This window comes from Bos indicus x Bos taurus, chromosome 9 (assembly GCF_003369695.1).
Source record: "Bos indicus x Bos taurus breed Angus x Brahman F1 hybrid chromosome 9, Bos_hybrid_MaternalHap_v2.0, whole genome shotgun sequence".
NCBI lineage: Eukaryota > Metazoa > Chordata > Mammalia > Artiodactyla > Bovidae > Bos > Bos indicus x Bos taurus.
The window spans coordinates 91,869,576-91,895,806 of NC_040084.1; the positions used below are offsets into that span (position 1 = coordinate 91,869,576).

The 26,231-nt window shown below is 45.6% G+C and overlaps 1 long non-coding RNA gene across 1 annotated transcript in view; it reads left to right on the forward strand.

The window, feature by feature from the left end:
* Positions 1–2,782: 2,782 nt before the first annotated feature.
* LOC113898607 overlaps positions 2,783–26,231 on the forward strand; it is a 90,481-nt gene continuing 67,032 nt past the window's right edge. The window contains exon 1 of the long non-coding RNA XR_003512685.1: positions 2,783–4,093. This is a non-coding gene — a long non-coding RNA (uncharacterized LOC113898607). The remainder of the gene's footprint in view (positions 4,094–26,231) is intronic.

Sequence of the window (26,231 nt, forward strand, 5' to 3'; positions counted from 1 at the left end):
AGCTAAAAGTCATCTCGCAGACTTGTCCACTGTATTCCACTTGTTTCACTGTATTTTTTTAAATAGAAGAAATCCCATTTTTTAAAATTTAAATGAGTAAAAAAAATAAGTAAAAATTTGAAGCATAACAAGTTTTTGATAGAATTTTTTTTCTCCCAAGAGTTATGCCTGTAAAACAAAAGTGAAAGTGAAGTCGCTCAGTCCTGTCCGATTCTTTGTGACCCCATAGGCTGTAGTCTACCAGGCTCCTCCATCCATGGAATTTTCCAGGCAAGAATACTGGAGTGGGTTGCCATTTCCTTCTCCAAGAGATCTTCCCAACCCAGGGATTGAACCCCCGTCTCTCCCGCATTGTAAAACAAAGTAACTGACTAAAAATAGGCCCACTGAGTATAAATAGAAAAGCATTTTAGAAAACTGTGTTTCTGCTCAGAAGTTTTACTTAGTAACTAACAACGTTGAGTCCAGTTCTCCTGTCTTGACTGTTAATCTTCCTAATAATTTAACTTCAATGAGGGGATTGTAGAGGGAAGTTTTGGGCTGAAAGGTTCTGGCCTAGGTATCTTACCTGATTACTGAGACAAGTATAAGGTTCTGTGGGGAAAATGTTGTAACAGAATTCTCTAAAAAATATTTTATACTTGCAGTCAAATGCAAATTGTTTTCTTCTTAAGCCGTCTTGTAGCAGTTCCCTTAGAATCTGCCAGTCTTCCCATCTTGTAACAGTTTTGCTCTGATGGTATCCTTGTCATGTTTAACTTTGCGTCAGAATTGCTCTAGTCCAAGATACATAGTTGGGAGTCACTTGGCCAAGCAGAGATTCTCTGTCCTCTTACTTAGTGTGACAGTATGCCTGGTTTGCCCCAGAGAACCTCAGCTCGTGCCTGCTGTCCCAGTGTATTGCTGGTGCTACTTTTCACTTTTCCATGGATGATAAATTCTGAATTCATCATGCTTTTAACTGTGATCTTGAATGAATACAATGCATTCATCACAAGTCACACAGCAGCACGTGAATTCTGAAAGATTTACGAGGGAGAGTGGGACTTGACAGAATTTGGCTCGTTAATCTCCCATGTCTGAAATGGAAGGAATAGCCACTTTGAGATGTGTTTGAGGAGGATTGATGCTAGATGGCTGAGGCCCCAGACTGGCTTCTAATCTTGAGTTGAACGTTGCTGTCACCAAACGTTGGCTGAGTCCCTGCTGTGTGCCCGGTGCCACGGGGAGCCTTGGGAATATGACAGAGACCTGGCTTATCCTCAAGGAACTGCCAGGAATTGCCCTGTTAGGTCCTGTCCAGCTCATGTAAACAGGTCACTGCAGAACTCGGCTTTCCCTTTGTAAACCACAGACGTAGGCTGTATGTGTGTAGTCGGCAGACTTTGTGATATTCCAGCCTCGTGGCCTCGTATGCTCTTTTATTGGCTCAGACATGCAATGTGGAGCTTCTGTGTGAAGAAACCCCTGTAGGAACTCGGGATCCCTGGGTCAGTTCGGCATCTGCAGCGCCTGAACTTGGGGTACTAGTATCATAGCAGTTCCTTCAGAGAGACGGTCAGAACGTCCCTGCTGAGAAACCCTGAGAACGAAACCAACTGATGATTTTACTTCCAGAACCATTTAAATCGAGTTCAGTTCACTTCAGTTCAGTTGCTCAGTCATGTCCGACTCTTTGTGACCCCATGAACTGCAGCACGCCAGGCCTCCGTGTCCAACTCCTGGAGTCCACCCAAACTCATGTCCATCGAGTTGATGATGCCATCCAACCATCTCATCCTCTCTCGTCCCCTTCTCCTCCTGCCCTCAATCTTTCCTAGCATCAGGGTCTTTTCCAGTGAGTCAGCTCTTTGCATCAGGTAGCCAAAGTATTGGAGTTTCAGCTTTAGCATCAGTCCTTCCAATGAACACCCAGGACTGATCTCCTTTAGGATGAACTGGTTGGATCTCCTTGCAGTCCAAGGGACTGTCAAGAGTCTTCTCCAACACCACAGTTCAAAAGTATCAGTTCTTCGGTGCTCAGCTTTCTTTTAGTCCAACTCTCACATCCGTACATGACCACAGGAAAAACCATAGCCTTGACTGGACAGACCTTTGTTGGCAAAGTAATGTCTCTGCTTTTGAATATGCTATCTAGGTTGGTCATAACTTTCCTTCCAAGGAGTAAGCGCCTTTTAATATCATGGCTGCAGTCACCATCTGCAGTGATTTTGGAGCCCAGAAAAATAAAGTCAGCCACTGTTTCCACTGTTTCCCCATCTATCTGCCATGAAGTGATGCGACCAGATGCCATGATCTTTGTTTTCTGAATGTTGAGCTTTAAGCCAACTTTTTCACTCTCCTCTTTCACTTTCATCAAGAGGCTCTTTAGTTCTTCCTCACTTTCTACCATAAGGGTGGTGTCATCTTCATATCTGAGGTTATTGATATTTCTCCCGGCAATCTTGATTCCAGCTTGTGCTTCATCCAGCCCAGCATTTCTCATCTGGTACTCTGCATTTAAGTTAAATAAGCAGGGTGACAATATACAGCCTTGACGTACTCCATTTCCTATTTGGAACCAGTCTGTTGTTTCATGTCCAGTTCTAACTGTTGCTTCCTGACCTGCATACAGGTTTCTCAAGAGGCAGGTCAGGTGGTCTGGTATGCCCGTCTCTTTCAGAATTTTCCACAGTTTATTGTGATCCACACAGTCAAAGGCTTTGGCGTAGTCAAGAAAGCAGAAATAGATGTTTTTCTGGAACTCTTGCTGTTGATGATCCATCAGATGTTGGCAATTTGATCTCTGGTTCCTCTGCCTTTTCTTAAATTGAGTACTTCTAAAAAAATCCTGACTTATTTATAAGTCTCTTATGCAGTACCTTCCACTGTTCCTAAACCCAACCACTAAAAACCAGGAAGTGAGGCATAGGGGCCCCTGAGTGGCCCAGGCTCTTGAGACAAGGTCTGTTTTGGAGGATTACGTAGACCTCGAAGGGCTAGGCTGGCGTGTGTGGCTTGGGCAGGCAGTCACGGTGGGTGTGGTCAGCCAAGTCTTCGTTTAGGGGGCATCGGGCTTCCTGCAAGTCAGGTGTGTGTGTGTAGGCAGGTTGAAGGGCAGGGCCCATGTGTCCAGACCAGCTGTGGTCTGCTTAAGTGCAGACAGCTTGCCTATGAAGCCCTTGTGTGACGTCAGGGAGTAAATTCAGGTTCCTATCTCATTCACAGCTATAAGAATCTCCATCCTCTGGTTGTCTGCTCCACAATGATTGCAGAGGTGAGGCTGACAGGTGTTCTACTAGATGAAGAAATTCCGCCCTAGTCCAGCAACGAGACCAGCCTCTGGTGTGGAGCTGACAGCAGCAGGCAGTGGCAGCTGGTAGCCATAAGGCAGAAAACACTTAGTGAAGAGCAAAAACCGGCCAAAGGTCATGCCCTGTATCCAAATATGCCACTGCAGACTGAGTCAAATTTATGTTTCATGTGCAATTATAGTTCTGGAAAAATACCTTGTGTGAAATATCTCATTTCTCAACACTGTAGATAACTGAGATTTAGTGTTTATTGTAGGCAAGTCATCTGTTTTCCCTCTAAGTTCTTATGTCTGAACACAACCATAAATTCACATTTAATCTGAAGTCTGGGGTTGGGAGGTATTGTTTTTGGTTGTTGTTTCATTTTTTTCTGGTTGATTTTCAAGGGACCAGCTTTCTTTCTTTTTTTTTTTTAATTTTAGGCATATGAGGGGTTACAGCTATGGCCTTGAATTTTTCTTGCGTATGTAGAACACTGAGGATCATTCTTTTTCCTCTCAGCCCCAAATGGCTTTCTGACTATATGCTGCTTTGTTGTTTTCATTTAAAAACACTTTGAAGTTCTTCCAGTGTAATGAAGAAAGTTTTCATTGTTGAATGAAAACAGTAGCAAGCCTGCTTTTATTTGAAACTAAGTGCAAAGGTTGTCCCGTGTAAAACTTGCAGGATTATGTCATTTTAAAAGCAAGGCTGATTTTGAGTGTTGATCTGATTCGAAGCCAGGATCTCGCATGAACACTGCTGAGACGGCGGGGAAGACACATGGCTTCTCCAAGCCCCGGTTCCCGTGTGTGGAACAGGTGAGCTGGTGATGGTGCCTTCCTCAGGGAGCCCTCTGGGAATTGTAGGACATAATATATGTCCAGTCTTAGCGCAGTGCCTGGCATGTTCTTGAGTGCTCGTGACTCATTCTTGTGTTTAGATGTTTCTTTCGAAGGCTCCTGTATGCTTTGTTGCTGTTGTTCGGTCGCTAAGCCCATGACTGACTCTTGGACTGCTCTGTGGACTGCAGCACGCCAGGCTTCTTTGTCCTCCACTATCCCCCAGAGTTTGCTCAAATTCAAATATAGACTTAAAAAATCCCTTTAAATAGCAGGCAGTGTGTGCCTGCAGGAATCCACCGCTGTTGCCAAGTCACGAGCTGACCCTGACTTGAGGAAGGACAGGAAGTAGAGCATCGCTGTGATGCCTTTGGACGCGGGGATCTGGGCCACAGGGAAAGCCGTGAGGTGTTCGGGAGAGTTCAGTGGGTGCCTGGGAAAATGCACATTCGATTACCTGGCCAAGGAAGAGCTTGGTTTTTCCTCTGAAGGATGAAAAACACTGAAGCACACTTGAGTTTTCCCTAGAAAAATCACTTCTGACCATCAGCAGTTCTGTCTGGAAGCAATCGTTCCCCCCGCCCCCCTGACTCCCATCCCCGCATACACACACTTAGGTCTTACATAGCTCTCTAACAGTTATTTGGGTGGATATTTCATTTTTCATTTTATGGCAGCCTTAGAGTGTGTATGCGTACGTTGTATGTATTTCTGTCTGAGGCGCCAACAGAAGGCATCTTGTATTTATTGGACTTGATGGTTCTTCAAGAATCTAAATGGGAAATGGGTGTGGGTTGCATGCTGACTTGTTTCCAAAGTCCACATAGCTCTGGTCCCCCGAGCAGGCTCTTAGGGATCAGCACCGCCCACCCTTAGTGGGGAGAGCCCTGGGCAGAAAGCAGTTTATTAAAGACACGTTTTTGGAAAGCCCTGAACATTCCTTATATTCCCCAAGGAAATTCTATTCAGAATGGCCAGTCTTCATTATACTTTGTTGAAAATATTCATCACCTATCATCGTAAGTGCTCAATTAGGTTGAATATTTATGTGCATTAAAACTTAGCCTTGACTCTATTTATCCAGTGTAAAGGGAGCACTGAGTAAACAGTCTCTTCGCTTCCACTCCACTGTGGAAAGGAAGCACCGTGCACGTTCGTGTTTGGGGGTGGGAAAGTCTGTCTCTTCTGCTCACGTGGTGTTGCACTTCCCTTGTGGAATGCAAACACCGGGCCCAGTGGAGCAGGGAGCAGGGTCCCCCTGGGGGTAGGAACCCAGGGCAGGTGATGTGGGTGGAGCCGGGAGAGTATCCGGGGAGGACTGCCGCTGGAAAGCGGTCCCCCTCACAGGAAAGGTGGGAACAGTGGGGTGAGGACCGACCGGAAGTGGATGCAGGTGTCCGTCAGGAGGTCATTGGGAGCCCGCGGGACAGTAAGCCTTGAGGGCAGGGCTGGAAGAGTGAGGGGAGCACGGGCCATGGATGTGTTCAGCGTCAGCCCGGAGACTTAGATGTGGCAGTGTCGGCTTTCTGTTCTAGCGGAAGGAGCCATTCCGGGGAAGGTTGGTGGTGAACTGACTGAGAATTCTCATTACTCCGCCTGCTTTTCAAGTGATAGTACTTTTTAGCCGTATGCTTCTAGTTTGGGGGAAGGAGTTAGTGTATAGTTTTAATTAGTAGTTTCCTGCCGGGCAGAGGTGGGAAGGTGGTCCGGTAACTGGGATAGAGGGGAAAGAGCGTCGGACGGTCAGGGTTTGAATCCTGGCTCTGACAACCTGCCTTACGCTGTATGCACACCCGAGACTGTCCTCCTCCTTGGGCCCGCCTTCACACCTGCCTCACGCTGCATCCGTACCCAAGAGGTACGTGTTCTCCTCCACGAGCCTGCCTTCACACCTGCCTTGGAGAACCGTGAGGCTCACAGGAGGCTTTGTGCTGGAGACAGGCCTGGCCTGTGCTCTGCTAGTGTTCCATCAGTGGTGTTGCCTGTGATGAGACCATCATCACCCAGGTTCTTCCATGTGGCCAGCATGTCAGCATTAACCCTGTGGTTTGTCTGATTGGGGTCACAAGGACAGAGAGCTGTCCTTTCCTGTGGCAGTAGAGCTTAGGGAGGCTCCCATCATGGCCAGCTGAAGCAGGCAGAGAGCATCCTCAGTGTTAAGGACTTCGTACGAAACCATTCACTCAGCACATAGACACTGAGTACCCGCCTCACACTGCAGCATTTCAGCAGACACACATGCTCCTGTAATGGTAAAAAGGCATATCCCAACTTGGACTTAAGAAACAGTGAAGGAGACCTCACATCTGTTCTGTGCTGCTGTGGTGTTAGAGAGCAACTTCACCTGCAGCAAATCTGACCAAAATGGTTGACGGTTTTTAGCAGCCTGTGTATATCTGGGCTCCTACAGTACCAGTGTCATGCTGAGAGCTGTAGGCATGTGACTGTCCCGAAGACCACCTGACCAGTGACCTACAATATCTGCCCTCCCCACCTCTCCCTAAAGCCACTTGTGCTGTCCACAGTGGCCTGGATCAGCGTGTAAAAGAGATACTCCTCACTTCCTGCTTTTTCTTTCCAAGAGGTTAATAACACACACCGTGCTTCCCATTTCCTCCGTCTTTCACTGCTTGTACTTGTGCTAATTGTAGTCATAGTCTCTTGTGTATACACATATTCTCTTTATCTTCTTCTCTGTGTTCTCTTTCCTATCCAAGGAAAGCAAAGAACATCCTGCTCAGCCTTCTAGGCATTCCCCCAAATAATTATTGAGATCTCATGCATGGCAATATACTGGCTTTAAAGCTGATACGAGGTTGAGTAAAACCTTACTCCCATATGCGCAAAATGGATAGCCCCATAGAGCTGATGATTTCTAAACCAGAAGCTCTAGGGCAAGGTAGAAAGCCAGTGCCAGAGTGTGAGGCTTTTTTCAATCATATTTTCAGTTTTCAAATGAAAAAACAAAACTGCATTAGTATAAACTTTCAGATGTTCTATGTTATCGTTCGAACTCGTACAGGAAAAGGAAAAGTTGTTAACTATACAGAATGAGTACGTGTTAGTCATCAGTTTGGCTTTAGGCTTTGTTTACTTATTTATTCACCCAACAGATAAGTGGGCGGCCAGGCCCTGCTGTCCTTTTAGAAGCTCTGAGTGTAGTAGTGACAGGAGGCAGGAAAGGACAGAAACCAAATATGTACCCTGTGCGTCTCATGTGACTTCACGGGATCCAGGTCTGATGGCTAAGGGGTTTATCTGAAAGGTGTCGTAAGGACCGTTCACCTCAGGACTTTTGACGAGGGTAGGGGCTGCGATTTTACAGACAGATGGGTGACTGGGGACAAGGGAGCCAGCCTCTGAAAACCACGTGAGCCGCTTTAGGAGGGTGAATGTTTGTAAAGTCCGATTCCAAGTTTGCCACGGGCAGAACACAAGGGAAATTGTGTAATTCTAAAACAGGGAATGATGTAAATATAATGTGATGTGGTTTTAAGTGTTTTTATGACTTTATCCAATAGGTTAGGAAAGATTAAAGGCAGGTTACCTATTACAGAGTCTCAGTTAAGCTTTTTTAGAAATGCAGACAAAACGTTTTTCAAGACATTCTGCTTATTAACCTTTTAGATGTGAAAGATTTATAAAAGGCAAAAACTACACTGATGCTTCATATAACCAAATCCCAGAAAAATCTTGGCTCTGGTTCTAAAAATCTTGAAATAAAAATGTTTTCTGGAACATTAATTGGAAGACAGCTTGCTATCACCAAATTGTTAGTCTGCGGTAGAAACTCAAAACCACGAACAGATGCACCCCACAGATTTTTAAAATATGGAATTATTTCAGCCAGCTGCCAAACCATTGATCTATATAGCTTTCTTAAGCTATGAAATATGCATCTAAATCTCCATAACTGTTCAACTGAGAAAAAGGCTTCCTCTTTATACTGTAAACATCTGATTCCCAAACGGCCTTGCCTTCACTAGAATTAAGCTGTTGGAATTAACTCAGAAGTTTATCTAAAAATAACTTAGATTAAATTCAGGTTTTAAAAATTAGAACTTAGGTTCTAGTCCTTGACTCTGTCAGTAACTGTGTATGTAACCTTGTATAGCTTTCTCAGCATGTCTACAAAATTTCCAGATTTCCTTTAAGTCCTCATTTCTGGTTTGTGTACTTGTGATCAGTATAATGCGCCTATAATCAATATATGTTGTTGGACTATATTTAGGAAAACTCCCAAGGATTTGCTTTAGTTAATGAAGTTACTAGGGCGTGGGAGCTCAGGTCCACTCTCTACCCATCTGGGTTAGTCCTCCTTGCTCCCATGTAGACGTTGAAAAGGGTGGGAGAAGTAAACAGAAGGCTTTTGAGAGTTAGACTCCACTTCTCGGCACACCTGCCAGTGAGCTCGGAGTGGGAGCTCCAAGGAAGCCAGCAACAGAGCCTCCCTGGACCAAGGGTGGTGGAGGGTGAAGCCCTGGCCTCTGCAGCAGGAGAGTGTGGTTCAGGCTGAGATACGTGATCACCCTGGGTGGAGTCCTCCTGCCCCACACGAATCTCACCGCGTCTGAAGTTTTAAATTCAGTTCCGGTTTCCACACATTGAGGGACACATTTTGAATGTGTCCCTTGGAGAATGACCCAGATTCGAGGGGCAGGGTATATGTCAGATGAGAGTTAATGGGCTTGTCCTGGAGAACATTTTGTTGGTTGTATGGCCACTGGCTTATGCGAAACGCAGTTGGAGGGTTGCTTACCCCTTGGCACAAACCTGGGCTTCCTGCCCTTGGAGATGTCCAAGAAGCAGCAGAAACATCAGGAGAGAGGCCCAGCCACTGGGGAGGCTGCTGGACACAGGCCATTTTCAGAGACTTTAGACAATTTGGGGGTCCAAGTGGACATCCGTCTGACGACATGTAAGACCCTCATAGGCTTGAGAGTCTGCTTCTGGTTCTCTCATACTTTCCTGTAGTTGTGGTCACCTGCAGTTGTGTGTGCCCGTTTCGAACTGTTGCTGTCAATGTGTGCTGTTCGAGAGTGTCTCCTCCTTGTTAGGAGTATGGCTCAAAGCTGAAAAGTCTGGGTTGTCTTGTATGAAAAGGACCTCAGTTTCAACCTGGTCCATTTCACGGGACCCATTGTTATCCTTCAGGGCGGTGGAACTCGACTGAAAGTCAGAGGGAGGTGCAGTGACCCTGCAGGGCCTCGTTATCTGTGCTTCTCAGTGCCAGGGAGCGGAGCGGTGCTTACAGGGTAAGGGAGCTGCGGTTTTCCCTTAATTCTTAAGCAAGTTATTAAGAAGAGATGTGTTCATATATTTTGAATTTTTTTTTTAAATGATTTATTGTAAATGTAAAAGGAAGACCTTCCTTAGAACTTTGGGTGCAAGCCAGAAGCCCAGTGTCCTTAACTCTGATGGCCGGCTCCCTAGTTCTGGACTCTGCTATGTGTCCCTGTCCTTTTGAACAGGGGAACGGATTCCAAAGCCATGGGAGCCTTGTCTCCAGCGTGTTCCCAAGTGGAGACAACAATCCGCCAGTTGCTCCGATGCAGAGTGTTGGTCCCCTTAGCGACCTTCTTCCTGGTTACACATTCCTCCCCACCCAAACTGGACATGCCCTTCAAACACCAGGGAGTTGTTTTCCTGGTCACAGATGCATTTTTAAAATTTTTATTTTCAGTACATTAAATTTACTCATAAAAACATTCTAAAACCGTACAAGTTTTCCTTTTTAACAAAGTATAATAAAACATAAAAACCCAAAGTGTAAGAAGACGTAAACCAGCAGGGCGTAAAAGTATCGCCTTGCTAGTTTTACACACTGATAACAGATGCACTTTCTTAACGCAGTCTGTCATCAAGGTTAACTGTTGACTTCCCCCAAATACACTGTAGATGCTCAGTTCAGTCGCTCAGTCGTGTCTGACTCTTTGCGACTCCATGAATCGCAGCATGCCAGGCCTCCCTGTCCATCACCAGCTCCCAGAGTTCCTTAAACAGAGCAGACGCTGTCTCCTCCATAACGTGGGGTGCTGGGTTCAGATGCTGTAAGTTTGCTCCAAAGGCTCTCGCTTTTCTGCACTAAGTGGCTGCAGAGTGCTTTGTTCTGGGAATGTTAGATGATCATGTCTCTGTCTTCCTCCCCTGCCCCTGCCACACACCCTCTCTCTCACTTTTCCATACTCCACATCCTCTCTAAACACACATTCCTCTCTGTACTGATTTAGAAATGGCCAGAAGAGCATCCTGTCTGAAACAGTGCCCATCCCTAGGCCCTGCGACTCTCTTTCTTCCTACCCCGCTTGCTTTAACAGCACATGTCTGTTCACTTGTCCATTCAGTTCTTCTTGAGGACTTCCCTGGTAGTCCAGTGGCTAAGACTCCCCGCTCCCAATGCAGGGGGCCTGGGTTCGATCCCTGGTCAGGGAACTGGATCCTACATGCTGCAACTAAAGATCCAGAGTGCTGCAGCTAAGATCTGGTATAGCCAAATAAATATGTTTCTTTTTTTTTTTTTATCTCCCTCTCTGGATATGCAAGCTCCCTGAAGAGAGAGGCTGTGCTTTATTTACTGCCTCATCTCCACTTCTAGAGCATCCAAGGCCCATGGGAAGCTCAAAGTAATTCTCCGAGGGAGACAAAGGAGAGAACTTTTAAGGGGATTATTCTCAGCATCCTGACAGACATGCATTGTTATGGAGCCCACCTCGCTGTGGACCTGAAACAACCTGTTACGTCAGCTCAGCGTCTCTGAGGTCCCCACCCTCACTCCACTCCCTGGTAGGATGCCAGATAAGAAGCAGGATGCCCAGTTAAACTGAATTTGGGGTACACAAGAGATCTTAGTATAAATACATCCTGTGAAATATTTGGGATGTACGTATACTGAACATTACTTCTTGTGTATTTTCATTTGCTCCGTTTGACAACCATACCCCCTCATTCCCTGATATGTATTGATTTGCCTTAAGTCAGGCTGTTTCCATATTCTTCATGGTTTTCCTAAAAGAAATCGCCTCTAGTGTCAGCTTCCCCTGGTGATGGAGCACCGATGATGGAGCCGTGGTTCATTCAGAACCTTTCTTTGACTGAAATATGCATGAAGAGCGATACTCATGTGTGCAACCCACCCCCACCAACTTCTCCTCTCCCCCCTCACCCACTCTAAAAATCTTATTGAATATAAATGATAAGGACTGTTAGTAGGGAGAACTTTGAGTCCTTTCTGATTGATTGTTTAAAACAAGTAACTTGCAGATTTGGACTTAATTATTGTAACTCCACCTAAGAAATGACGTAGGTACGTCTCTTAGCTCACTGCAGATTTACTGTGAGGTTAAGGATGAATGGGCTAGAATTTCGTGTTAAAAAAGAGGATTGAGGAGTTTATTTTCTTTGAAAGGAAAAAAAAATCTTGGACTCAAAGAGGACCTTTCTGAAGTGCGAGAGATGGCTCAGTAAAAGCCCACCTACCTGCTAGGATGGATGTCCTTGATACTGAGATGACAGCTTCCTTTTTACATGTAACAAGACAAAACAGGACTCCGTCTAACCCCACTGGCAGGGCCATTGAAGTAGCTGAATGAAAAGCTTTTTGAAAACACGGAGGGCCACATAAACGAGAAACGAGAATATCTTTTCTCAGTTTATAGTCACCACCAAATGTTCAGTTGTTACTTAGCTGTAAAAATTGCCTGAGTAATTTAAGAAACAGCAGAGATTTATCAGCGGCCCGAGGCCAATTGAAATAAACCAAAAACAAAGAATATGCCTTAGTGCCCATTGGGATAGTTTTTAAATGTAATTTAAAGTAGTTTTTCAGAATGTAATTGAGTATTGATGTGAATTTTAAAAAAATAAGAAAAACCTCTAATATACTACCACAAACTATCAAAATGTCGCTCAGCTTCATTTCTTGTTCTGAAGAGATAAGTGAATAGACATTTATTTGGATCCTTCGGTTGCAGTCAGGTATCCATCGTTAGTGCTCTTTATGGAATTTATCTATGTTTGGCTGTGCTGGGTCTCCATTGCTACATGGGCTCTTCTCTAGTTGCAGCAAGCAGGCGGTGCTCTTTGTTGCGATGACTTCTGTTGTTGCAGAGCAGACTCTAGGGCTCACCGGCTTCAGTAGCTAAGGTGTGTGGGCTCGGTTGCTCCGAGGCATGTGAGATCTTCCCAGATGCGGAATCAAACCCGTGTCTCCGGCCCTGGCAAGCGGATTCTTCACCACTGAGCCACCAGGGAAGCCCCTATCGTTATCAGTGTTGAGACCCCTGAAGCGTGGTTACTTTGAGTATAAGGCAAATGAAAAAGTGGCACGTGACGCCCATCGTGTTACCTGGGACGTCCTGGTTTTACGTCTTTGTCCCCTGTGTTACGACCCTGTTCTGATGTGTTGGTGTAAGTCCAGCTACTACTCTGTAAACCTTGGACCACTTCTCTAGAGTGACATTCTGTTAAGCATCCTCAGAGACGTTCCAAGGAGTGGATTATAGAAATTAAAAAAAAAAAAAAATCGAAATTTGTCCTAGTTCCAGAAAGAAGGAAAGCCAGAAATTTTGACAAAATTTTTGGCAAGCAGATCTTCTCCAGATGATTGGCTCACATGTGCTTCGCTGGCATCACAAACCCAACCATGGGTCATCAGTGCAGAGAAAGGCTTTATCCGGCTGGGTTCATCTGACAGCCCGGCAGAAGTTTCCTGGCACTTGACCTGTACTTAAAGCCATCAGCCACCACACAGTCCCCTGTTGGGTTGAAATGCAGTCCTCTATGGAGGAAACATCCCAGGGAAGAGACTGGACTCATTAAGCGTGGGCTCCAGCTTACAGTAGCAACACGAGCTGAGGAGCTCACGGTCTCTAGGAGCTGACGGTCTCCAAGAGTTGATCGTTAGGTCCATGGCAGCTGCTGGAATGTCAAGAGAAGGACCAAGGCCCAGCCCCCACCTCACACCTGGCATGTGCCTGCACGCTCAGTCACTTAGTTGTGTCTGAGTCTTGCGACCCCATGGACTATAGCCCTTGAGGCTCCTCTGTCCGTGGGATTTCCCAGGCAAAGCGGGTTGCCAGTTCCTTCTCCAGGGGATCCTCCCAACCTAGGGATCGAACCTGTGTCTCTTGCATCTCCTGGGTTGGCACGTGGGTTCTTTACCACCAAGCCACCTGGGAAGCCCCAGCCCTGGGCACAGGTGACACAGACCTGCGTTTCTTCCCCTCCTTGCTGCCATGAGAAGGGTTTACAAACCCATGTTGGCTCCCTTGCCAGGGTTTATGAAGGCTTGCCAAGTTCAAGCAGTCATTGAAGGAGAAGAACAACTAATTAGGGCAAGGTTGTCCCAAAGAGACAGGGATATTTTCTCGGAAGTTGCCAGAGAGGATGCAGGTGTTTGGATGTGTTTCGTGGCGAGTGGTTTGAAAAGTAAGTAGTAATTTCTTTTGAAGATGTAAAGAGATAACTGAATTGCAAACTCATGAAATTGGCCGTCTCAAAACGGACATCGTTTTCTTGTTGTGTAATACTTTCTTATAAATAGTCGATAGTCAGGACTCTGCTCAGACTGTCCTGGGACCTGTTAGAGTTTGGTTTTTAGTCCCCCTGTCTCCCAGCCAAGCCACTTAGGCGAAGAACACTGAGCCCTGTCCTAACTTCAATCAGCTTTACTCTGCTTTGTATCCATCATTATCAGCAGGGCTGGCCAAGTGCCGTTGTTCTCGGGGGCCACAAGAGTTCATTTACTTTCATAGTTCCTTTACCCACTGTATACAAATGATAAATGGACCTACAACTTGGAAGTTTTCAGTGACCTCTTTCTCAGTGTATGTGTGATTAGGGGGAAAGGAGGGAGATACTTGAAGAGAAAGAGGTGATTTAGGATCAGCTTGTGTAAACCCTGATATTTGTATCGTGACTAACACTGGATGGAAGAGGTTATTTCATCTTGAATTATTATTTGTAGTGCAGATCAAGCTTTCCTTCAACACCCATTGTAATTGCAGGGAGAGATCCGTTCCCAGGGCAACATTTCAGTTTCCCAAAATGTGGTCTTGATGTTGACAAGAATCTGGCTCTTCAGAGGTCTTAAGAAATCTCGAAGGGCCTCAGACGTCAATCAGGAAGGTGGCCCCTGAGTTGACAGGAAGTGGGGTTCACTGTAGAGAGTTTCTTTCCAGGGAGTTCTCGTGCAGATCCAGAGGAGGTGGTATCTGGCACACCCCTCATTTAGCCTGACTCGTTGGTAGTGCTTAAAATTGTTTCAGCACAAGGCTTTCCAAACAAAAGCTGTATATATTAGGTTTGAGTCTTTTCAGACTCTGTCCATGGGGCAGAGGGCTGCAGGGTCCCCTCGGGGATGGGGAAAACCTGACTTCTATTCAGTTTTCTACTAGTACTGGTTTCTACTAGTCCATCTCACTTGACGGATCCTCATGGGGATGAGTTACAAGCTAACTCTGGGGTTCCTTGGTGCTAACATGTCTGGTTTGGGCTGTTCAGGCCAACTTATAGCATGTTATAATCTGTTGTTTCGCTAAGACACAGGTATGAACAGCCTTGACCCCAAGGCAGGTGGGTGGCCGTGTGTCTTAGGTGGTGAGTGGGCTCTGGGGACTGCAGTCACCGTTTCCCCGTTCAGCTTTTTTCTACTCATCACCGAATACCTGCCTTAGGGTAAATTATATACGATCATGAGGCTTGTAATTTGGGGGTTTGCTGAAATGTGCCATCACCAACGTCTGAGGTCTTCTGTGAAAAGGCCCAGAACTCGACAACTGGATGAAATGTGGATGCCATGGGTACCATTTTGTGAGACGAGTCCTGAGAGCGTCCATGTCACACTCCCTGGTGAGCACACGAGGGGTCTCTGGTGGGGTACACGTCAGCTCTCAAGCACTGCAGGTCAGGGACATCCTTATCCCAGATCCTGGGCTTCCGAGGAGTATGATTATGGAAAACCACACAGCTTTCAGATACAATCGCCTCCCTTTCTCCTGTGCTTTCGGATCTGCCCAGGCCAACACAAACGCTCCTGAGATTGTGCTGTGTATGTAGACAAAGAATGTCTATTAGTGGCTCATTATCTTGGGTCATGTTCAAAAATCTCTGTGAGCTTGTTAAAATAAGACACTGTGCCTTCCTGAAAACTGCTATTCTGTTAAAAGAAACCAAAAAAACCGACATGCAGTACAAGTGTCGTGTTTCTCCCTGACCTCAGAGTTGTGACTTGAGGCGCTGAGGGGAACCCAGGCCCAGGTTGGTGTAGGTTGGGTATGGACTAGCTGGTGGGGGTCTCAGTGGGTCCTCTCTGCTCTGGGGGTTGAATTGTAATGTGACCCAAGTTGTTGCCTTTCCTGCCACCTCTGTGGCGGTGGAGCCCCACTTCCTGTCTTTATCATTTTAAGAGCTCGTGAGAGAGAGATTGAAATGAAAATAGATGGATGTAACTGAGATAACCTATCAAAATAGGCATGAAAGCAGTTTCTAGTTGTTGTTTAGTTGCTAAGTTGTGTCCGACTCTTTGTGACCCCAAGGACTGTAGCCCACCAAGCTCCTCTGTCCATGGGATTCTCCAGGCAAGAATACTGGAGTGGGTAGCTAGTTCCTTCTCCAGGAGGATTTCCCAATTCAGGAATCGAACCCACGTCTCCTGCGTTGGCAGGTGAATTCTTCACTGCTGAGCCACCAGGGGAGCCCTAGTTTCCAGTTGCGTGCGTGCATGCTAAGTCTCTTCAGTCATGTCTGACTCATTGCGACCCTGTGGACTGTAGCCCGTCAGGCTCTTCTGTCCGTGGGATTCTCCAGGCAAGAATACTGGAGTGGGTTGCCATGCCCTCCTGCAGGCGACTTTCTAGTTCAGTTCAGTTCAGTTGCTCAGTCGTGTCCAACTCTTTTCGACCCCATGAATTGCAGCTCGCCAGGCCTCCCTGTCCATCACCAACTCCCGGAGTTCACTCAAACTCATGTCCATTGAGTGGGTGATGCCATCCAGCCATCTCATCCTCTGTCGTCCCCTTTTCCTCCTGCCCCCAATCCCTCCCAGTATCAGGATCTTTTCCAATGAGTCAACTCTTCGCATGAGGTGGCCAAAGTACTGGAGTTTCAGCTTTAGCATCAGTCCTTCCAGTGAACACCCAGGACTGATCTCCTTTAAAATGGACTGGTTGGATCTCCTTGCAGTCCAAGGGACTCTCAAGAGTCTTCTCCAACACCACAGTTAAAGAGGATCAATTCTTCGGTGCTCAGCTTTCTTCACAGTCCAACTCTCACATCCATACATAGCCACTGGAAAAACCACAGCCTTGACTAGGCGGACCTTTGTTGGCAAAGTAATACCTCTGCTTTTGAGTATGTTATCTAGATTGGTCATAACTTTCCTTCCAAGGGGTAAGTGTCTTTTAATTTCTGGCTGTAATCACCATCTGCAGTGATTTTATGCCCCTCCAAATGCACATGAGGAGTAAAAGTCTTTTCTTCTTTCTTTAATTTTATTTCACTTTTCCTGGTGATGCTTTGAAATAGCCAATTCCTGATTTTAAATGTTAATTCTGGATAAGGAGATAAAGCATATAGAAAGTGAAGTGAAGTCACTCAGTCATGTCCGACTCTTTGAGACCCCATGGACTGTAGGCTACCAGGCTCCTCCGTGCATGGGATTTTCCAGGCAAGAGTACTGGAGTGGGTAGCCATTGCCTTCTCCAGATAGCATATGCATGCATGCAAAGTAAAGACCTCAGGGAGGGCAGCTGAGCCCACTCAGAGGGGCAGCCTATGTAGGAGGCCAGGCGGGGTCCCAGGTGTGTTTTTTCCAGCTGCCTCTCCCCTTCAACCTTGGGGCTGGGAGCTGGGTGTTCCTGTCCTGAGAATCTCCATGGTCACCTTTCCTGGGTTCGTATGTTTTGGCATCCAAGGAACGTGAGGGGCTCATCATGTCGTTGACTAAGTCACGTCAATTCACTTCCACTGGTCCAGTTTGCAAATTAAAACGAAGAAAAGCATCTGCTCAACTGAGTGGCCATCTAGTCTGTCCAATTGTCAGACAGCTGAGGGCACCAGATTGAATTTCCCTGAAGCAAAATGGATATGTGAAACTTGAAAATTTCTAAAATGGATGATTGTTCACTTTTCAAAAGTTCCTTTGCCCTATAAAAGATGAACAGGAGGATTTCTTTGAACAGCAGCTTCTTCCAGTACTCTAAAAATAAGATGTAATTAAGGTCCCATCTTTCTGGAGCATATGTGATACATAAAGCTGGCATGCTGGTAAAAAATGTTGAAAGTCTTTTAAAATTAACTTTTTCAATTAGTAGAATTTTTTATCTGATGGGTTCAATTTTGCTAGTAGATATATACCTATCTAGTAGATATAGTTTTTGCTCTGGACTGGGGGAGGGGAAGAATACATCCTACTAGTTTGAAGATGAAAAAGTTAACAGTGAGGGCGGTTGCATCATGTGACCTGCCGCTCATTAATCTCACAGTATCTCTTCTTGGGGAAAAAAATGTCAAAACCTTTTAACCTTTAAGCTAGCAGGAGTGATGTGTTGAGCAAGCTGTTGCATAAAATTCATAAGCATTTAGCGTCAGCCCCCAGCCTAAGGGCTTCCAAGGAGTTGAGCTGATTTTTGCCAACGGAATGAATGTCATAGGACGGTTTTATATAAGTTGTCTAGAATGATTGAAGGTTTAGCTGGTAGACATTATACTTCCAGGATGACTGTGTGGACTTCTTTCCCTTATGTTCATGCAGCCCTTCATTCAATGTTGAACGTCCATGGAGAAGCCCCAGGCCAAGGAGTCGAGATTTCACAGCAGCAAAGACAGGCCTTGGCCCCGCTCACCCGGAGCCCACACACCCGGCAGCGCACGGGCTCCTTTGACAGCCCTTTCTTTTCCTCTTTCTCCTTCCTCTGCTTGTTGTCTCTCCTACCCACTGTCCCAAAGCTCAGGGGGTCAAAGTGCAGACTTGTCACATGTAGGTTGTTAACACAATTTGGTTTTGTTTTTGTTGTAGCTCAGCAAGGGCATCAGCTTTGACTTGAAATATATGGAAGTCCTGATTCCTTGCTGTTTCTAATTTTTACTGGAGTATAGTAGCTTTACAATGTTGTGTTCGTTTCTGCCGGACAGCTAAGTGAAGTAGTATACGTGCCGATTCCTTGTTGGCTTGTGGTGATTCTGTTTGAGTAGGAGTGGCCCAGGGAGAGAGAAAGGTGTGGTGGGGAGAACATTGGGAGGTGGAGGAAAAAGGAGGCTAATTAATAATTTGGCTGATGGGAGCAGGTGGAGAAGGGAAGGGTCCTGACTTTGTCGTGGCCAGAGTAGCACGGAGCCTGGGGTAGAATCACTGCTGCCTCCATGAGCAAGGCGAAAGGGAGCAGGCCTCTTTCATTTACTTTTTCAGTCAATCACAGAGGTGCTCATAACCCAGACAAGGAGGGCGAAGGCGATGATTAGGCCAAGGCTCTGCCAGGGTTGTGGAACTGGGGGCCTCAGCCAATGGAGAAGCTTCCAGGGAGGCAGCCGTCAGGTAGAGTGTTTTCGATGGCTGCCTAAGCACCGTCAGGTGGAGAAGAGTGAAGAGCATTCCGCACAGAGGGGATGGCAGACGGCAGCCTGGTTCCCAGCGCCTGAGCATCGGTGAACATCTCTGCTCTCCGCTTGTGTTCCCGGGGTTCCCTGAGAACGTGGCTGGCAGAAGGGAGACTCCATGCCCTTCCTGCCCCTTCTGCGATGGACACTTCCAATGCAGTCCCGCATGCCCTCCCCACGGTTAGCCTGGCTGGTGGGCAGGAATCTCCATTTTACAGTTGAAACTCTCAGTAGCTAAGGAACTTGCCCAAGGATTGCATATTCAGTGGAGAGCAGCTTCAGAGCTTCCAGGGCAAGTGTCAGGTTCCAAAGGGCACACTTTAAACCAGAATTCTGAACCTCCTTGCCATAAACGAACTCTCTGGAGGGTTCTGCCAGACCCTGGGCCCAGGGACCCTGTGCCTCCCACCCGCCAGCTCCCAGGAAGTTGGATTTCAGCACTGTTTGCAACAGCTCAGTCCGTCTGTGATGGTGCAGAAATCTCTGTTATATTTGGATCATTCAAAAGTCTGTGTTATATTTGGGTCATTCATGCCAAGTGGCACAGTTTTTCCGGATTTAGTATCTGAGCGACTTGATTTAAATGAATGCGAGACATCGTGGGGTATACAGGGTATGGAAGACAGGAAACCTGAACATTGTCTAGACGCCCAGCCTTTGTGTGCCCCAGGCCAGTGTGAAGTCCCTGCGCTTCAGGTTTCTGATGTTCAAGGATTTTGTGCCCTGCCTTTCCCAGGGTCTGTTTTAGCGCTAATATGGTATATATGATCCTTCTTTCCATCACATTGGAATTAAGAAGCTTCTTTGGGGAATCCAAAAAATTTGTATGCATCGTATATGTGTGGGCATGACACATGAAGCAAAACGTGATCTCAGTTTAAGAGAGGAGCCTTGCATATCCCCCGTCATAGGAATGAACTTCTCTAGTAGGAAGGTTTTTTATTTTTATCTATCTTTTATTTTAATTATGCTTGGTTCTTGGGAAGACCTGACTTCATACTGTTCTACCCTAATAGGACGCGTGTGGCTCCACACATTTTTAGTAGGCTTTTAACTACAGAACAATGAAACATTTAGCAAATTATGGTAGAACATGTCTGCACACACTGCTCCTTTTAGATCTGTGCCAGCCATCCTGCTCCCATATGGGCTGACCAAGTGGATCAGCTGGACGAGGCAGATGGGGGCCTGGCATCCCTGAATAACTCTGGCACCTTCCCTTCAGCGTGGTAGGGCAGGCTGGCTGAGGTCTGGATCTGAGAGTGTTTTCAAAGGGCCTGGTTTTCTTGGTATTGCTCCATCTCCTCCTTATTTAGCCCACTGGTGGTTAAGCCATGAGTATCAGTGCCAGGACAGAGCACTTCCTGGGTAGGTTTTCTGTCCTGTGGTTTCACAATCGCGTGCCTCCTGCTTTGGGGGAGAACAGCAGACAGGACGGTGGATTCCAGTGTGCCAGCTTGGCTGATCACTGAGCTGCTCTGGTGAGAGCTTTACTGGGGGAAGAAATGAAGGCCTCAGAGCCTCTGTTATAGACGCTCTTTCTCAACTGTAATTTATAGAGAAGTGATTCTTCAGGCTGTAGGCAGGTTTCAGCTTGCTCCTGTTAGTAGGTCATTTGGAATCCTGTGTACTAAGTCACTTCAGTCGTGTCCAACTCTTTTGCAATCCTATGGGCTGCAGCCTGCCAGGCTCCTCTGTCCATGGCATTCTCTAGGCAAGAACACTGGATTGGGTTGCCATTTCCTTCTCCAGGGGATCTTCCCGACCCAGGGATCGAACCGGCATCTCTTAAAGTCTCCCGCGTTGGCAGGTGGGAGCACAGATCACATTTACTTAAGGAGGAAAAAATGGGAGATAGAACAGAAGCCTCAACACTGAAGTTGACCTAATTCCTGTTTCTCCGTGCCGTTGGCCCACCTGTGGTCATTCCTGCTTGTCCTTACCGCACCCCCCACCCTCATTCTGTGGCCCTGCATTCATGGAAGCCTGGCCCCTATTTCCAGAGCCAGGTTTCCATGAATAAGAAAGGGCGTGGCTGCTTTGGGAGCCCTGGGCCTCCCTGCAGGGCTGGTCCCTCTGCAGCCTCGTGACCCACGGGCCCTGGTACGGGGTGGCCATTCGCTGTGTGGAGCTCAGGTATGTGGGGGATGCATTCTGCATGAGGTATGAGTAGAAAGGCAAGTAATTGGGGGCGGCACACACGTAACTTCAAAGTCAGTCTCGGCCACTATGTAGCTGTGTTGTCTTTGAGAGGTTATTTCACTTCCTTGAACCTCATTTGCTAGTATGCATCATGGCATTAATGAGTTTGCCAGACTGTTTGCACAGATTGAGACCTGGACTTGGACTCACATATCCAAGGCCTGGACTTACATATGAAAGATCTCACTTGCCTATGTGAGTGACCTGCAACCCAGTGGGTTTCTGCTGGGTGAGGGTTGCCTCCCAGTCAGCTCACCTTCATTGTGCCCAGTTTATAAAAGATTGCATTTCAAAATTAAGGACAGTTGCAGCAAATGCATCATTTATGGCAGCTTGAGCTACAGAAGCTCAGATGGTAAAGAATCTGCCTGCAATGTAGGAGACCCAGGTTCGATCCCTGGGTTGGGAAGATCCCCTGGAGGAGGAAATGGCAGCCCACTCCAGCTCTCTTACCTGGAGAATCCCATGGACAGAGGAGCCTGGCGGGCTACAGTCCATGGGGTCACAAAGAGTCGGATACGACTGAGTGGCTGACACTACTAGGACTTTCACAGTGACCTTCCAGGTATAACTTACACCTCCAGGCACTGCTGTCTCTCAGTTTACTTACAAAAAAAAAGAAGATCTTTGCACCATATTCTCATTGAAAACTATGGTGCTTGGCCTCCTACTTTATGAAATTATAGCCAGTGTTAAGGGTGATCATGTAGCCCACTGGTAACTGTAAAGAGTGATCCCCAAACGAGCAAGAATGTGGTTCACAAAAACTCTCTGTTTAAGGAGTTTGGAGTAAGCGTACCTGCCTGCAGTGTCTCTTGGTTGTTGGTCTCTGGAGTGGCCGGTGTCTGTCTGTGTGACTAGGTTTTAGATGCAGGAGCTCGTTTTGGATTTGACACGTAAAGATGGGGCTGCATCGCACGCATAGACACTTCTGCCAGTGGGCACCGCAGCGGTGTGGCCGGGAAATGAGCGGGAACTGGGGAACCACAGATGCCAAGGCTCTGAGTTCTGGCTCTGCTATTTGCTGGCTGCTTTGTAAATGACACTGGGCAACGCGCTTCTCCCAACCCAGCTGCTTTGTGGAGGTGCTTCGATCTAGTTTGTAGGGTGTTGTTTATGAGACAGTCTATGAGGCGTAATTGTAGGAGCAGAAGAGATGAATAATAGATGAATAGTGCGTTCATCCGTGTCAGCGTTACCAGCCAGAGGCAGCACGTGGAGGAGAAAAGGCTGGTCCTCCTTCTACCCAGTGACTTGGTGACTCACATACCCGTGCAACGCCAAGCAGGTCCCTAACCCTCAAACTGCAGCCACCTCTCGTGTCAGCAGGGCTCCCCACCATGTGAAGGGGCTTTGAAAATTAAAGCGCTTTCCAAACATGAGCTCTGTGGCCATCCTCTGGTCTCTCTGTACTGTTCCTTGATGTTTCCTTTTTCATCTTGACCTTCACCAGTGGATGGATCGGGTTACAGGCTCTTGAAACGATTCTATCAGACGCTTATGATCTATGCTAACACATCCCAGAAATCCATGGTCGTGAAAATACTTGCCAGAACACCATAATAAATTTCACTCACTGTTTGTTTACTTCAAGTTTGTTTGTTAAGACAGAAATATTTATTTCTCTTACTTGGCAACAAAGAAACCCAGAAATTTAGTCTGTAGATGTATGTGCATGTGTTACTAGATCATTCTCATGGGTCTACACTGGACGATTTGAGGAATTTTGTGTCTTTTTCCCTTTTGCTTCCTATTGTGGGTCTCCGTGCCTTTTATTCTCCAAATGCTGATTTGCTCCAGATAGCAACCCTATTGTGTTACAATCTGGCAAATCTTACCCAGATTTAAGAACACAGCTCTGTCCCTTTAGAACTTGTAGCTTATTTTCATTGTCATTTTTCATTCTTGAGTAGCTTTTAAGTCAGTTTGAAGGATAAACTCATTAGCAAAATACTTGGAATACTCCAATAGATGATATCTCGATGCCAGTTTTGTGTGAATCATTCACACATTTCATAAAGTTGTATCTCCCCTTATGCCAAAGCCACAGTAGAAAGATTAAAAAAAAATTATTGAGCTATTTTTTGTCATGCATATAATGCCATGATGCCTTAATATATTTATATACATATATATTTATAATGTAATAATGACATACTGTAATAGTACTGTAATAGTATGAAATGATATAAACAGTTGTTTCAGCATCGTCTAAGTTTTACCAGCCACAAAGACACAAAGATCAAATCAAAATTGCTAAATACAGTCTTTCAATTACTGAAGCTTTTCATTTTGTTGCTAATAGCCCTAAATTTCCAAATATTGACCCTAATTTCTGGTTGAACCTAGGACAGCTGTGCAAGTCACAGTAAACTTTCCAGCCCCAATTCACTATTGTTTTAACAAGGCGTGGTAAGGTGATTTGCATGGTGGTTAAATGCATCAGTTTTAGGGTCAGACTTTCTGTGTCAGGGTCCCATGTCTGTTCACCAGTGTGGATATCTTTGTAAACCTATTTGACATATTTACTTAACTAGTCCAACTAATTGGATTTTAGGTTAGGTACTATGCTTCTGAGCTTCCCCAGTGGTTCAGTGGTAAAGAACCTGCCTGCCAATGTAGGAGACACAGGAGACAGTCCCTGGGTTGGAAAAATCCCAGTCCAGTATTCTTGTATTCCTTTTTTTTTTTAATATTTATTTAGCTGTATCAAGTCTTAGTGATGGCACTCAGGCTTAATTGCCCTGCAGCATGTGGAATCTTCCAGGAACAGAGATTGAAACTGCATTCCCCACATTGCAAGGATTCCTCACCACTGGGCCACCAGGGGAGTCCCACTCCAATATTCTTGCCTGGGAAATCCCATGGACAGAAGAGCCTGCAGGTTACAGTCCATGGGGCCACCAAGAGTCAGACATGACTGAGCAACTGCAACAATAACAACTATGCTCTTACAGAATACATGCATGTTGTTATATTTATTAATGATTTTTTTCAACTTTTACAAAGCTATGTCTTAATTTAAGAAAACCAATAGGTACCAAAAAAAAAAAAAAGACACTTCGTAGATTTTAAGACCGTAAATGATGTGGAAATGTGTATTTCCAGAATTTTACACCCCTCACATCACCATTTAGGAAGATTTAATTGACTGCAGATATTAACATATATGTTGAAAAATTCCCCAGTGGTTCATCGGGTTCTCATCACCAATCTAAACCAAGACGGTAGGCACCCCAGGCATAGATATTTTGAAGCCTACCCATTGCCCACAGACTGAAATGGTTCTGCCTGGTTCTGCTGTTTAAGGACCTGGGAGGGCAAGACCACATGGACCCACTCAAAGTTAGTTAGTGGCTTTCTCGTTAGACTGCATCCGTTGAAGTCCTCTTAGTCTACATGTGACAAAACTAAGGCCCAGCAAATTTAGGTGACCTTAGTTACTGGCAGAATCACGTCTGGAGCTTGGGCAAGCTGACCTCTGAGACAGGGTCTCTCCTAAACCATTCCCCTACGAGGAGAGAGCTGAACACCCTAGTTCTTCCTGCTCCACTGGAGAAAGACATGGCATTTTAGAGCACAGAAATTCATCAAACATTGAACCATGGGCTGTTTTATTCACTCCATCTCTTCTTTAGGAATTATCTTGGAAAAAAAAAATAGAAAAAGTTATTCCGTTGACCAGTGATGACCAGTTATTGTTCCTTCTGTCAACAGGCAAGATGATGAATGAAGTCCTGGCAGCTTCCAGTGTCCCAGGCCTTGTAGACATAAGTGAGACGTGCTTCAAAGTTCCCATGTGCACCACATCGGATCTTGTTTAAGGAAGCGTTAAAAGGAACCCACCGTTACTATTGAAGGCTCTGTGCTCTCAGACATTGTTTCTGATTGAATCCAGAGGTTGCAAGCATGCCTCCCTGTATTACCTGTTGGAGCAGGTTTAATTTTATAAATTTTAAACACAAACTCTATGAGTTTCTAGTCCATAATTGTTCTTTTTGAGGATCCACTCAGATGAACAGTATTGCATCTGTAAGAGATATGCACTTCCACAGGACCAGAATTTTTTTTGTTTTTTTTTGGAATATAAATGGCAACAAGCTCCAGCTGTAGCATCATCCCGTACCAGTGATGAGAAGGACAGATTGCAAGGAAACTGTTCAGGGAGAAAATGTCATGTTGTGTTGGAACTACAGATTACTGGAACCATAGCTGTAGTAAACTAAGGCTTTTTTGCTTAAACACAACATGCAAAAACTGTGGTTCTTGACTGGTGGCTTTCATCCATCGTTATGAGTCATCTCCTTGGACACGCAAACGTTGAACTCTTCCGTTTTTATTAAAAAGGAAAAGAGATGCAGTTTGAGAAAATCCAGGTTCAATGTAGTCTTCCAGGTATCTCACCCCAGCTTTCGTGTCCTGATCTTATGAACAGCAGGTACCTGGTGGTAGGGGAGAAGCCTAGGGAGAGAGGAGGGAAGGGAGTCATCCCATTGTATCATAAACATACTTTATAAGTACGTTTTTTAATCACTTCTTATTCAGGCAGAGATTATAAAAATTTGTTGCAAGTATTCAGACCAGGTTCTGGGTTTTGGAAATTATCAGTGTTCACAATACCTGCAAGGGGTGGGGGGTTGAAAAAAAAACCCACAAACTCGAATATGAACACTCTTTACACTTAAAAGAATATTTTTATCATTCTTTTATTTGTTTTGGCTCTGTCACGAATTAAAGTGCTTGGAATGCTGTATCTGTGGTCTCTTGACATTTAATCAATGAGAACCTAACACTTTCACAGTATGCTGTCGCTTTGGACATTCATAATAAAAATTGAAACGGATTCTGGTCGGTAGTCGTTTATTTTGCTCTGTAGCTTAGTGCCTCTTCCGTGGTTCGTCTCTGCCTGTCATCCAAGCGCTTTGTGTGGCCGCATACCTTGACATAGATACACGTACATAGTAAGGCTTTGCCTGTCATCCGAGTGCTTTGTGTGGCCGCATACCTTGACATAGATACACGTACATAGTAAGGCTTTGCCTGTCATCCGAGTGCTTTGTGTGGCCGCATACCTTGACATAGATACACGTACATAGTAAGGCTTTCAGTCCATCAAATCACTGTTCTCTGTATTTTGACAATCACTCTCTCTTTGTTGAAAGGCTGGGATATTTTTGAATGCTAAGTTAGATTATGCATTCTACAACACAGATTAAAGGTAATTCTTGAGGACTCTTAGCTTTCTGCAGTTTCTGATTATACCACATTTTCTATTAAATGCATTATAATATATTTTGATATTTTCTGTTAAATAAGTAGGTAA